This window comes from Canis lupus, chromosome 10, assembly GCF_003254725.2.
Source record: "Canis lupus dingo isolate Sandy chromosome 10, ASM325472v2, whole genome shotgun sequence".
Taxonomy (NCBI): Eukaryota; Metazoa; Chordata; class Mammalia; order Carnivora; family Canidae; genus Canis; species Canis lupus.
The window spans coordinates 56698975-56714141 of NC_064252.1; the positions used below are offsets into that span (position 1 = coordinate 56698975).

Consider the following 15167-nt stretch of genomic DNA (forward strand, 5'->3'; position numbering starts at 1 on the left):
CTCTGTCAGATCTTTAAAAAATAAAATCAGGTTGTTTGGTTTTTTGTTGCCACATCTTAAGAGTTCTTTATATATTCTGAATATTAACTCCTTATCATATTTGTGGTTTGCACATATTTTTTCCATTCCATAAGTTGCCTTTTTACTATGTTGATTTTCTTGTGGTGCATAGAAGTTTTTAATTTTGATGCAGCTCAATTTATTTTTTTGTTACCTGTGCTTTTGGTATCATATCCAAAAGAATCATTAGCAAAAATACTGTATTATGAAGTTTTCCCCTAAAGATTTTATAGCTTTAGCTTTTCTGTTTAGGTCTTTGATTCATTTTGAGTTAATTTTTGTATATGGTATAGGGTAAGGGTCTAACTTAATTGGGGGTTTTTCCCCCATAATATTTTTAATAACTTATTTGATGGTGAAACTTGACCTGAACTTACATGAGGCTGTTTATCTTCATGTGTGTGAATATTCTTACACATCACTGCAGAAGTATTTGATTTCAAGGTGCTGTTCCAGACCCCATCGTATGTATTACATGAGTCCAAAATCCAAAATCTTCTACCACAGTGCAACTAACCCCAAGGAATTAGATCATATGGTATTTCTAAGGAATCTCAGATATATGGGATGGTGGAATGCTCAACATATTTTTCAGTGAAAAATACTGGAATTTGCAAGCTGGTAGAGACATTGGATGTGAGCACACAGAACTCTCACCCTATGAATGAATATAATAAAGTCAGGTCATGGGCATCCAGCTAATTGTAGGATTTGGGCTCTAATTTCTATCTTACTTCAAACTTCTTGCATTTGGAGTCAGATCTTTTTTTTAAAGGTTTTATTTATTTATTTGTGACAGAGCAAGAGAGAAGCGGAGACACAGACAGAGGGAGAAGCAGGCTCCATGCAGGGAGCCTGATGTGGGACTCGATCCCAGGACTCCAGGAAGGCAGATGCTCAACCGCTGAGCCACCCAGGGATCCCGGAGTCAGATCGTTTTGAAAACAAATTTATGATCTGCATAAGATAATGAAGCTTAAATGACTTACATCAATAACAAGAAAGCCAAAAATAATTCTTACAGCAAGGCAACCAAAATGAATTACATCAATGGTAATAAATACTTGGAGTTACCAGTTGTAAATGATTATGTCTAAAGGAACATAGTAATTATTCACATAGTATAAGCTGTACTCATTCAATAAACATTTATTAAGCTTCTCCTAAGTGTCAGATACATTCCTAGGAACTGGATAAGCTCTTCTAAAAAGCATATTTCAGGCATTTTTTTTTAAAAAGATTTTATTTATTTATTCATGAGAGACATGTACACAGAGAGAGGCAGAGACACAGGCAGAGGGAGAAGCAGGCTCCATACGGGGAACCTGACATAGGACTCGATCCTGTGTCTCCAAGATCCCACCCTGGGCTGAAGGTGGTGCTAAACTGCTGAGCCACCGGGGCTGCCCCATTTCAGGCATTTTAATGGAGTTTTTTTGTGTATTTACTTTAACTTCCAACACATACTTGTTGAATTGTGGCTCTAATGAACTTTCTAAACTCTGAATCCAGAGATATCTTGTATTATTAGGGCAGGCAGCATTAAGCAAGAGTAGGAGGCTAAACTCCCCAGGATAGGAGATGCCCCTTAGACTTTTCACCACTTCTGCGGCCCCATTGCTGGCCTGGGCCACTATCTCTCCCATAGATTTCTTTTTTTTTTTTTTTCTCCCATAGATTTCTGTAGTTGCTCTATACCTCATGTCCCTACTTCAAACATTATCCTCAGACTAGCAGTTAGAGGGATTATTCAAAATTTACGCAAGCGAAATCGCATTATTCTTTTCCTCAAAGGATCAAAGTCCTCAGGATGGTCTACCAATGTCTCCCTCCTCATGCCTTCCTCTTCCTCCTCCTCCTCCTCCTCCTCTGCCCTCCCATCTGCTCTGCTTACCACTGCTACCTGTGATCTCTGCGCTCCCAGGCTGCCCCTTCTCCTGTAACGCTCTGCCCAGCATCTGCGTGACTACTGCCCTCTTCTTCAGGACTTTGCTCAGATGAACCTGTCCTGATGCCTCATGTAAAACTGAAGCCCACTCTGCCTCTTACTACCCCAGGCTTTCCCCCTCCCCTTTGCCAGATCTACTTCTCACCTTATAACAACCCACATAATCTGCTTTTTATTATGCTTATGGCTGTTGTATGTTTCCACAAGAGCAGTGATCTCTTTGTTCACTGACGCTTCTCAAGGGCTTAAAACAGTGCCTGGCACCTGCAGGTGCCCTGGAAACAGCTGCTACTGCTGAAGCAATGAAGAGTGCATGAAGAGGAATGTGAGTGACTGGGGCACAGAGCCTTGGGGAGGAGCACAAGTGACAAGGACACAGGACACACAGCTTGGTTTCTTTCTTTGTGTCATCCTGGGTGTTCAAGCTTAAACTCTAAATGATAGGAGGTCAGAGAAAGATTTAGGGAGGTACTTATGGCTGTCACTTTGGATAAGTCACCCTGTTCTGGAGCAGGGGGCAAGATTGAAGGTGGGAATCCGGGTTGTTCTTCCCCACTGTTTATTCTTCTTAATACTGTTTTTCTGCCGCAGAAAACATTGAGGATCATGGAGTTGAGTTCTCAATCATGGGTTATTTTGTCCACTAGAGGACAGTTGGCATTGTTTGGAGATGTTTTTGATTGTCCCAGCTGTGGAGTGTGACTGGCATATCTGACTAGATCCCAGGGACACTACTGAACATCTTAGAGTGACATTTGCTATATGATCAGTGCACAAGAAAAAATTATCCAGCACTCAGTGTTAACAGTGCTGTGGCTGAGCAAACTTGGTGTAGAATATTCAAGAGACTAACTCTCAAATCTCAGAACACCTTGCTTTGCTTCTTTTGTTTACAATAGAAGCAAAGCAAGTGCCTCCTATTGTTCTCCTGGTTCTCTGGGTGGCTTCCTTCCTTTCCTCTGTCCCCTCTCTCTCTGTCTGCCCACCATTGTCCTTGGGACCATGGCATCTCCTTCACTGTTGTTCTGCTGAGAACATGGAGGTGCTGCAGGGGACCTAGCACGAGCAGGAGGTGGGGATGGTAAAGTAGGATGCCAAGAGATGTGTGTGGCATTGTTCATTCAGACTCGGGGTGGAATGTGGTGTCAGACAAGCAGAAGCTGACTGTCTGGTTCATTCTAATTCCCCTCTAAACACTCTTTCTGAGCATATCTTACATAAAAACTAGCTTGGGTGTTTCTTTGCTGGGTGAGATTGGTCATGTGTTTCTATTTTCTGAGGACCTGTTAAGCTGTGTAGATGCTTTAGATTTCCTGTGGCCACAGGATTTGGGATCTTGCGGAAAGAATTTTGAAGTAGCCAGGGATGGTGAAGAGTAACTTTCATTATGAATGCTGTTGGAATTCTCAGGCAGAGAGCCCATGTAGACACCAGCAGCAGGCTGTGGGCTTTTCATGCTACAGGCAGCCTGCTGACTAATTTAGGGCTAGCCCCTGTCCGGCCTGTGATGGGGCCCAGCGGCTCATGTCGCAGCTCCCAGTGCCCACTCCGTGGAGATCTTTGTGCTAAGTGCTCTGCATGCAGGGTCCCATTTAATCCTTAAACAGGGAGTCCCAGGCATAGCAGCTCCCAGGGTATGAGAGCTGTGTGATCACAGGTGACCTGTGCTCACGAATCCCTGAAGAGACTCCCTCCCTCTTGTTTCCTTCAAGTTCCCAAACTCCACCTTCAGTGTTACCCTGAGGACACGAGAACAACCGCTGAGAGGGCCAGGAGTCCCTGGCCTGCTCTAGCCTCCCTCCATGACCTAAGTCACCCCCTCCAGAGGGGAGTCAAGAAGCCTCAGAGGGCCCTGCTGTCATTTCCACATCCTCTCCCTATACTCATCTTCCCTCTGTGTGAACTCGCTTTTGTGAGTGCTTTTTTATTTTCTTTTATCTCTTTACTGAGGGTTCTCCTTAGTATTGCATCTTTAATGAGGTTGGGTTTATAGGAAAAAGCCATCACCATATCTTGTTTAATTTTTGGTATTGGTCCTGGGAGCATATCCACAGAGAAGAGCATTGCCTTTGTGGGGAACGGTGTTTGCTCCAGACTTGAACTGAATCCTCATTTTTGTTCTTTGTCGCTTGCCCATTATAGGACTTGGGGCAATTACTGTACACAGTCAATGTTGTCATTTCTTCATTTGTTCGATATTTCCTGTCCCCAGTTAGGGCCTGGTGCTGTCCGTGGGACCTCCTTCCAAGCCATTGTGAGCATTCCTAGAGTGTATGTAAAGTTCTGGGCCGACGGCTGGGTAATGTCGATGATGATCATTCCTGCCCATTTCCACAGCTAGCTTGTGTGACTTGGATTTAACTTCTCGGTATAGCACTGCCTTTTTTGCTTTCTGCTCATCAACTTGGGATCTCTAATCTGCTAGGGCAGAATTTTCCACCCTATGGCTAAAGAACCATTGCATTAGAATCAGCTAGTGGTATAGCCTGGAAATCGGAATTTTCAACAATGTGACGAGGTCTTGAAAGACATGTTAGCTTGGGAACAGCTTGGTGGTGGTTCTCAACAAGTGGTTCTCAGCCCTGGACAGCACAGACAGTCTTCCTTTCTCAGGCCAAATAATTGGAGGGAAAGACCATTTTATTCCCCATATAGTTTGTCCTGTCTTTGTGGGTTGGACCATAACTTTTCCTTCTAAGAGTCAGTGGTGCTAGCACATCAAAATAACAAACAACAACACTTAAGTTGTAACACATGGGGGCAACTAAGAAACTCCGGGGAAGGTGCATGCTGTAACTTCTTCATAGCTCCTGGTGTTAACTCTGCCTGGAGCTGGAATCTGCATATACAACAGGGTGCTCTACACTGAGACTAATAAAAACTTGGTGGTTAAGATAATAACAACTCGGGGCACCTGGTGGATCAATTGGTTAAACACCTGCCTTTGCTCAGGTCATGATCCCAGGGTCGTAGGATCGAGCCTCGTGTCAGGCTCCCTGCTCAGCAGAGAACCTGCTTCTTTTTCTCCCTCTGCCATTCCCCCCTTGCTTGTGTTCTCTGGTGTGCACATGTACCCACTCACTGTCTCTTTCTCTGTCAAATCTTAAAAAAAAAAAGATAATAACAACTCATATTTATTAATTTCCTAAGTGCCAGACCCTGGGTCAAGTGTAAATATATGATTATATTGATTCTTCATAACAGTGCTGTAAAGTATGAGTGCCAATATTCTCTCCACTTTACAGACAGGGAAACTAAAGATTTGAAAGCCTGAGCAGCTTGCCATGTCACAGCTGGGAGGGGCTAGGGATGGCATAGAAGACCAGCCTAGGTACTTAACCATTCAGTGAACTGATGGAAAAATAAGCAATGTCCTTTAGGTCTGTGTTGATGTTCGTGATACTCATGGACTAGATCTACCCATGCCCTGGTTTCAGAACATTTGCCAAAAGGATTGGGAAAATGCTGTTTACTACTCTCTGGTCTGAATCTAAAACCCTGCAAAGGGCTGGTGAGATTTTGGTCTTTGCCTCAGAGGACTTTTTAAGTGGGTGGTTGCTCTTTACTGCCATCTGCTGGCCGTCTGGACCAAGCACAGGCCAGAGCGCCACATTTCCCCTAGAGCAGTGGCAGGGAAGGCCAGCTCGCCAAGTCCGCAAAATACCTTCAGCTCCTACTGTCAAAAGTCTCCGAAACATGCACTTATCCAGAAGAAAAGAGCACTTCTGTAGTTTTAAATAATTGGAATTTTTTTTCCCCTGGTGCTCTTTATCATTGGTGAATTTCTAACCATGTTCCAAATAATCCCTTCTGTTTTCTTGGATTCCCATAGCAGAAGGCAAAAGAGCAAAGACACCTTCTTAATTTCCTGCTGCAGTGGCCACCTTGGCCAGTCGGGCTAGGAAACCACAATTCTCTGCATTTGTGTCAGAGAAGTTAAAACCAAGCCTCAACAGATAGAAGGACGATGGTGTGAGGACACTGTTGGGGATCCGCCGCTCTCCAGGGTCTCTCCAGGACGTACCCAGGAGAGACTCTGCCGTTCTCTCGCCAGTCTTGCATGCAGAACAGCAGCTTGGTTTAGAAATGATGAAAACAAGATGTTATTAGGAAACTGGAATACAGTTACCCACTGCGGTGTTCTCGGGACGTGATTCCTGTTTTCAACGGTTATCTTGGAAGTCAGAGTGGCCCTATCCATCCTTTTAGGTAGACTCCTGGGGTTAAAAAATACTGTGACTCCTCATGTGACAAAATACAATTCATCTGTTGGAAGAAGGGAGTATTTGTGGAGAGCCCGAGTTGGTCCCTGAGCGGAAACTGTTCACATCTCATCAAGTTTATGTTGTAAACAATGAAAATGTAACGACTCCTTCCCTCCTTCTTTCTCCTTCCCCCTCTGCCCATCTTTAGCCAGAAAGAATCCGTATCAGTTTTACTCGACTGCCCTTGCCCTCTATAAAGCCTCTCCATGTGGTGGCTAGTTTGGTGGCAACCTGCTATGAAACACACACGGCAAGGTACTGGGGGAACCAGGGGTGGGGTCCTCAAACTCGGCCTCTTGGTCTCTCGTTTTCTGGCCCTCTCCTTGCCAAACCCCTGAGGCCCCATGGAGGGATGCAAGAACTCTGGACGCAGTCGGAAAGCACAGTGGGTGCTGTGTAACTTGACTGGCTCATCAGTTTTCACTGAGTTGGAGAGTTTTTCTTTGTTCCTAACCCTCTTTTAAAAAGACAAAGCAAACATTTTTTAAATGTTAACATTTGGCGATTCCAGGTGGCAGATTGTTTGTACCAATATTCTTGAACCTTTCTGTATTTGTTCCCCAAAATAAGTGGGTAAAAAACAGTTGGGGTAGTGGGGAGAAAAAAAAAATGTATGCTGGACCAAATACAATGTCGGATCTTTGGTAGAAATTTCAGTTTTCAAGCCATGTAGCCTCACGGAGCAGGATATGCTGTCGGAGGCCATGGGGAAGAACAGGCGTGCTCATGCTATAGGGCAGCTGTAGGGGCCAGGCCTGCTGGGAAAGGGTCAGTCGGTCTTGAAGACAGTCAGTGGAATTATGGAGGGACTGTGGTTTGAATATTTAGTAAGAGTGAAACTGTATAGCACATTGCTGAGATCTGGGTGTACTATCTGTATGTGTACATCATTTTTATTGAGATACAATTACCTATTCGTTTCCTGTGTACGTAATGATTCCATATCTGTATATGTAGCAAATGATCACAATACATAGGTACTTTTTTTTTCTTTTAATGAGGACTTTTAAGATCTACTCTCTCAGCAACCTACAAATCTACACTACAGTATTATAAACCTATCATTTTCATGTTGTTCATTACATTCCCAGGACTGACTGACCTTATAACTCTGTGTTTGTGTCCTTTGACCACCTTCCCCCCTTTCACCTACCTTCCGCCCCTCTACCTGGGCAACCACCAATCTGTTCCTTGTATCAGTGAATTCAGGGGCTTTTGTTTACTAGTTTGTTTTTTAGATTCCACATATAAGTGAATTGGAATAGTATTTGTATTTCTATATCTGACTTACCTGGCTTAGCATAATGCCCTCAAGGTCTACCCATGTTGTCCCAAATGGCAGGATTTCCATTTTTATGGCTGGATAATATTCCATTGTGTGTATATCACATTTTCTTTATGCATTCATCCATCGATAAACAAGTAGCACGAACCTAGAATCAGCCTATTATAAATAATGCAGTGAACATGGGGTTTCATTTTCCTTTTGAATTAGTGTTTTTGTTTCCTTTGGGTAAACATCTATGTCAAATTGCTTGATCATATGTTAGTTGTATTTTTAGCTTTTGAGAAACCTGTTGCTTACCATAGTGACTGAACCCATTTACATTCCCACCGGCAGTGCACACGCGTTCCCTTTTCTGCATGTCCTCACCAATGCATGTTCTTTCTTGTCTTTTTTTTTTTTTTTAAAGATTTTATTTATTCACGAGAGACAGGCAGAGACATAGGCAGAGGGGCAGATGTACCCTGCAGGGAGCCCGGTGTGGGACTCGATCTCGGGACCCTGGGATCATGCCCTGAGCTGAAGGCAGATGTTCAACCAGTGAGCAACCCAGGTGCCCGCTTTCTTGTCATTTTTAATGATAGCCACTGTGTGGTGATACCTCATTGTGGTTATGATTTGTGTTTCCCTGGTGATTAAGGATGTTGAGCACCTTTTCATGTACCTGTTGGCTATCTGTATGTCTTCTTTGGGGAAATGTCTACTCAGATTCTCTGCCCATTTTTAAATTGGAGTCTTTTTTTTTGTTTGTTTGTTTTGTTTTGTTTGCTCCAGCTGTATGAGTTATTTGTATATTTTGGATATTAATCCTTCTTTAAAAGATTTTATTTATTTATTCATGGGAGACACAGAGAGAGGGAGAGAGAGAGGCAGAGACCCAGGCAGAGGGAGAAGCAGGCTCCATGCAGGGAGCCTGATGTGGGACTTGATCCCGGGTCTCCAGGATCATGCCCTGGGCCAAAGGCAGGGGCTAAACCACTGAGCCACCCAGGGATCCCCACATATTAATGTTTTATCATATACGTGATTGCCAATATATTCCTCCATTCAGTAGGTTACCTTTTTTTTCATTATACTTTTACTTTCCTTTGCTGTGCAGAAGCTTTTTAGTTTGATGTACTCCCACTTGTGTAGTTTTGCTTTTGTTGCCTTTACTTTTGGTGTCGGAGCCAAAAAAAATCATTGCCTGGAATGACTTCAGAGAGTTTATGGTCTTTGTTTCTTGTAGGAGTTTTATGGTTTCAGCTCTTATGTTCCTAAATCCATTTCAGGTTAACTCTTGTGTATGATGTAAGATAGTGGTCCAGTTCCATGTGGCCATCCAGTCTTCCCAACACCTACTATTGAAAAGACTGTCCCTTTCCTGCTGTGTATTCTTGACTCCTTTGTCATAAATTAATTGATCATATATGAATGGGTTTATTTCTGGACTCTCTGTTCTGTTCCATGGATCTTTGTGTCTCTTCTATGCCAATACCATACTGTTTGGATTACTATGGGTTTGTAATAGCATTCAAACTCAGGAAGCATGTTGCCTCCAGTTTTGTTCTTAAGATTGTTTTGGCTACTCAGGGTCTCTTGTAGTTCCATACAACAAATTTCAGGATTGTTTATTACACAAAAAAAAAATGCCACTAGAATTTTGATAAGGATTGCATCAAAACTGTAGGTTGCTTTGTGTAGTATGGCCATCCTACATAGTTTAACAATCTTCCTCCAATTCATGTGAACAGAGTATTTTTCCATGGTTTTGTGTCATCTTTGGCTTTTTTCATCAATGTCTTATTTTCAGTCTACAGGTCTTTCTTGTTTAAATTTATTCCTACTTTTTTTTTTGACGCAATTGTGGATGGGTTTCTTTTCTTAATTTCTCTTGCATCTGATAGTTCATTTTTAGCATGCACAAATGCAGCAGATTTTGGGGTGTTGATTTTGTATCCTGCAACTTCACTGAATTTATAACTAGTTCTAAGTCTTTTTGTGATCTTTAGGGTTTTCTATATATCAAATGTTATCTGCAAATAGCGACCGTTTTACTTCTTCCTTTCCAATTTGGATGTCTTTTTTTTTCTTGCCAGTTGCTCTGGGTAAGACTTCCAAATACTACAAATAAAAGTGAATAGAAAGTGAGAAGAGTGAGCATCCTTGTATTGTTCCTCATCTTAGAAAAAAGATTTCAGCTTTTCACCATTGAGTATAATGTTACCTGTGGACTTCTCATGTGTGGCCTTTGTTATGTTGAGGTACATTCCCTCCATACATGCTTTGTTGAATTTTTATCACGAATGAATATTGAGTTTTGTTAGATGCTTTTTCTGTATAATGAGATGATCATATAACTTATATCTTTTATTTTGTTAATGAGGTGTATCATATTGACTCATTTGCAGATGCTGTACCATCCCTCCATCTGTGGAATAAATCCCTCTTGATCATGATATATGAACTTTTTAATGTATTGTTGAATCTGGTTTGCTAATATTTTTTTGAGGATTTTTGTATATATATTTATCAGGGAAACTGGGCTATAATTTTCTTACGGTGTCTTTGTCTGGTTTTGGTATCAGGGTTGTCTTGATCTCATAAAATCAGTTTGGAAGGGTTTCCTCCTCATACATTTTTTTGGAAGTACCTTAGAAGGATTAATATTCATTTTTCTTTAAATGTGTCATAGAATTCACCAGTGAGGCCATCTGATACTGGACTTTTCTCTGTTGGGAGGTTTTTGATTACTGATTCAATTTCCTTACTTGTTACTGGTCTGTTCATATTTTCTACTTAATTTAGATTGGATGTTTTTTAGGAATTTTTCCATTTCTTCTCGGTTGTCCAGTTTGTATGCATATATCTCTTCATAGAGGTCTCTTAAGGATCCTTTGTATTTCTGTGATATCAGTTGTAATGCCTCCTATTTCATTTCTTTTTTTTTTTTTTTTTAAGATTTTATTTATTTATTCATGAGAGACACAGAGAGAGAGGCACAGACATAGGCAGAGGGAGAAGCAGGCTCCATGCAGGGAGCCTGACGTGGGACTTGACCCCAGGGCCTCCAGGATCACTCCCTGTGCTGAAGGTGGCGCTAATCTGCTGAGCCACCCTGGCTGCCCCTTCCCTCTTTCATTTCTCATTTTTTCTGGGTCCTCTCTTTTTTCTTGGTAAGTCTAGCTTAAGGTTTGTCTTTTACTTATCTGTTAAAAAACAAAACAAAACCCAGCTCTTAGTTCCACTGATATTTTCTATTATTTTTTTAGTCTCTTACCTCATTTATTTCTGCTCTGATCTTTTACTTCTTTCTCCTAACTTTGAGCTTCATTTGTTCTTCTTTTCTGGTTCCTTGAGCTATAGATTTAGGTTGTTAACTTAATAATCTTTCTTGTTATTTAATGTAGGCTTTTATTGCTGTGAACTTCCCTCTTGGAACTGCCCTTGCTGCCTCTCCTAGGTTTTGGCATGTTGGATTTCTATTTCTATATGTTTTTCTCATTTGATTTCTTCATGACCCATTGGTTGTTCACTAACATGTTTAATCTTCACACATATGTGAATTTTCCAGTTTTGTTCTTGTCAATGATTTCTAGTTTCAAACCACTGTGGTCAGAAACGATGCCTGATAGGATTCCAATCTTCTTAAATTTATTAAGACTTGTTTTGTGGCCTAACATATGATCTGTCCTAGAGAATATTCTATGTGCACTTGAGAAGAATGTGTACTATGTGGCTTTTGGATGGGATGTCCTTTAAATGTCTTTTAAGTCCATCTGGTCTAATGTGTCATTTAAGGTCAATGTTTCCTTATTGATTTAATGTCTGGATGATCTATCCACTGATGAAAGTAGGGTATTAAACTCTGCTACTATATTGTATTGCTATCCATTTCTCCCTTTAGGTCTGTCAGTATTTGCTTTATATATTTGGATTCTCCTATGATATGTGTATAACCATTTACAAATATATTCTTTTGTTGGATTGATGCCTTTATTGTTGTATAATGACCTTCTTTGCCTCTTACTACAGTCTGTCTTCATGCCTATTTTGTATAGGTATCCCAGATTTCTTTTGGTTTTTGTTTGCATGGAATACCTTTTTCTGTTCCTTTACTTTTAGTCTTTGTGTGCCCTTAGATCTGAAGTGAATCTGTTGTAGGCAACACATAGATAAGTCTTACTTATTTTTTTTTCAATCTATCAGCCACCCTATATCTTTGGATTGCAGAATTTATCCATTTACATTTAAAGTAATTACTCACAGGTATTACTTCCTGTTGTTTTGTCAATTGTTTTCTGGCTATTTTGTAATTCCTTCATTCTTCTCTTGCTCTCTTCCTTTGTGATTTGATGATTTTCTGCAGTGTAGTGGTATGCTTAGATTCCTTTATCCACTATAGTTTTGCTTTGTGGTTACCATGAGGCTTTCCTAAAACAACTTATAACGGTCTATTTTAAGTTGATGATAGTTTCAGTTTGGATACATTCTAAAGTTCTGCATTTTTATTTCTCCCTCCCGTGCTTTTTTTTTTTTTTTTAATTTTTAAAATTTATTTACTCAGACGCAGAGACATAGACCATGGGTGAAGCATGCTCCCCACAGGGAATCCGATGCAGGCCTCAATTCCCAAACCCAGGATCATGCCCTGAGTCAAAGGCAGATGCTCAACCACTGAGCTACCCAGGCATCCCCCATGGTTTGCTTTTGATGTCCCAACTTACATCTTTTTCTTTTGTCCATTAACAAATCATTATAATTGTTTTTACTTTTGCCTTTTAACTTTCCCTTTTATATGTAATTAACCCACCACCTGTGCAACATTAAATTATTCTGAATTTTACTCTGTATCTACCTTTACTAGTGAGATTTATAATTTCATATGTTTTCCTATTATTGACTGGTGCCTTTTTATCTCAAAGAAGTCCCCAGAACGTTTCTTGTCAGGCTCTTCTAATGGAGATGAAGACTTTTAGCTTTTAATTGTCTGGAAAAGTCTCTCTCCTTCAATTCTGAAGGATGACTTTGTCAGATAAAGTATTTTTAGTTGTCAATTCTTTTCTTTTTATATATATATTAAAAGATAGTTTATTTTACCTGATATGAAATATTTCAAACATATTAAAAGAATGATCATATAACAAGGATCCAGATTCCCTCTACCCAGGTTTGGCAAATCTTATCATTTTTACCTTATTTGTTCTAAATCTTTTTAAAAACTATAATGAAACATAGACATAGTAGGAGTCTATATATCTGTCTCTCTCATTTAATCTTTTCTCCCTCCTTCTAGAAGTTTACACCATCTTGTATTTGGCATCTATTCCATCCATGCATTTCTTTTATTGTTTACTTTTACATAAGATATAAGCATGCATAACAATAGACAATACTCTGGGATGTTTTAGATTTCTTCTTCTTCCTCTTCTTCTTCTCCTCCTCCTCCTCCTCCTCCCCCCCCTCCCCCACTCCCCCCTTCTTTCTTCTTTCTTCTTCGCAGTTATTTTTTTCAGCAAGTTAAATATATTGTGCCACTTTCTCTGGCCTGCAAAGTTTCTGCTAAAAAATCAGCTTATAGTCTTAATGGGACTTCTCTTGTACAAAACACATTGTTTTTCTCTTGCTACTTTTAAGATTCTCTCCTTATCTTTAACTTTGGACACTTTAATTATAATGTGTCTTGGTTTTCTTTGGATTGTCTTATGTGGAGCTCTCTGTACTTCTTTGATCTGGAATGTATGTTTCCGTCCCTATGTTAGGGAAATTTTCAGTCATTATTTCTGCAAATGAGTTTCCTGCCCCATTGTCTCTCTCTTCTCCTTCTGGGACCCTTATAATGCCAATATTAGTCTATTTGGTGTTGTTTCATAAATTCCTAAAGCTGTCTTTGTGCTTTTTCATTCTTTTTTTTTCTTTTTTGCTGCTCTGATTGGGTGAGTTCCACTGCCCTCTGTTTGAGTTTACTGATCTTTTTCCTTCATCTAGTTTGCTCTTAAACCCCTTTAGTGTATTATTCAGTTCAGTTATTGTTTTCATCTCTGTGATTTCTGTTTGGTACTTTCTTATATTTTTTCTTTCTTTGTTGAAATTCTCACTTTGTTAATCTTTGTTCCCCTGAGCTCAGTGAGCATCTGTTGACTGTTATTTTGAACTCTTTATCAAGTAAATGACTTATTTCCAATTCATTGGGGCTTTTTCTGAGATTTTATTTTGTTCTTTCATTTGGAACACATTCTTCTGTTTGTTTTTTCTTGACTCTCTTTGTTGATTTTTCTACATTAGATAAAACAGCTACCTCTCCAGGTCTTAAAGAGATGCCCTCCTGTAGATGAATCTTCTTGTTCAAATTTGCCCTAGGTCTTGGTTGTCCCTTAACCCTTTATGATTGTATAAACAGCATACTTGGTCCTCTGTCTTTCCTAGTAGTTGAGGGGGTACCAGGACCTGTCAGTGTCAAAGGGGAGGATCTTAGCACCTATATTCAGTCTAATTGGAGGCCAGACCTCAGGTAGCAGCTTTTAAAGTTTGTACATATACCTCTTTCAGGGAAAGAGCAGGAAATGGGCATTTCTGTTTGTTTTCTCTGCACTGAGCCCTGGGGTCATAGCTAAGTTAAGAATTGTTTGTGTGTTTGCTTGCCATGCTGTTGAACCTGTGAACATACGCTCCGGTGGCCTTTAGAACCAGGCTTTCAAGAGACGTATCCTCTGGGGGCCAGCCAAAAAAGCTGGGGTGCCACACCTGAGCATAAGCTCCTTTCTTTGAGACACTGATGACCTGGGGCAGGACAGAGGGAGAGTGCAAAGATGGTAGCCAGTGGCTTCCCTGGTCTCTGGAGAGGATAGAGGTATGTATTTCTCAATTGGCCCCTCAGGCCACTGCTATGAAGATAACTTAAGAGTCTCTTCCATAGAAAGACTGGGATTCTCATTCTGCTCTGTCTCTGCTACCTTGGGGGGTAGCTGATTAAGAACTGTTTCTCCATTTGTTAGGGTGCTTTGGGAGCCAGGATTGTAGGCACTGCTGGCCTCCAGAGCCAGGAGCTCAAGGATGGCTCTTGGGCAGTAGCTACAAAATCCATGGTGCCCTTGTGTGCACAGGCTTATTTCCAAGAGATTGCAGCAAACTGGAACAAGGCAGAGGGAAAGTGCAAATGTAGCATCCCCTAGCCTCCCCAGTCTTTGAAGAGGATTTCAGTAGGCCTTTAGGTGTGTATTATATTAGATGCCTCCCCTTCAGACTGAAACTTTAAGCAAATAGTCCTCTTTCACAGAAAGACTGGGTATTTCTGTTTCCTCTGCACAGGGCCCTGGAGGAGAGCCACAATGAACCATTACTTTTTAGTTTACTATAGCCTTGTTGAGCTCATGGATAGAAGCCCTATTGGCTTTCAAAGCTAAATATTTTGGAGGCTTATCTCCCAGATGCAAGTCTTAAACATTGGGGCATGAGCCTGGCTTGTTCACTGTCCAAGCTGTAGTCTTGAGTATATGGTAGGTACTTAATAAAAACCATTTGAATAAATGAATGAATATGTCCTTCCTTCCTTTCAGTGTTTTCATCGAGGATGAGGATGTTATCTTTTATTTGTTGGTATTTCCAAGGACACAAGAAATGTCTGTGATTC

General features: G+C 40.7%; 1 protein-coding gene across 6 annotated transcripts in view; it reads left to right on the forward strand.

Moving 5' to 3' along the window:
- Window positions 1-15167, forward strand: part of EML6 (EMAP like 6) — a 269805-nt gene that overhangs the window by 138871 nt on the left and 115767 nt on the right. The gene's annotated exons all lie outside the window — the stretch shown is intronic.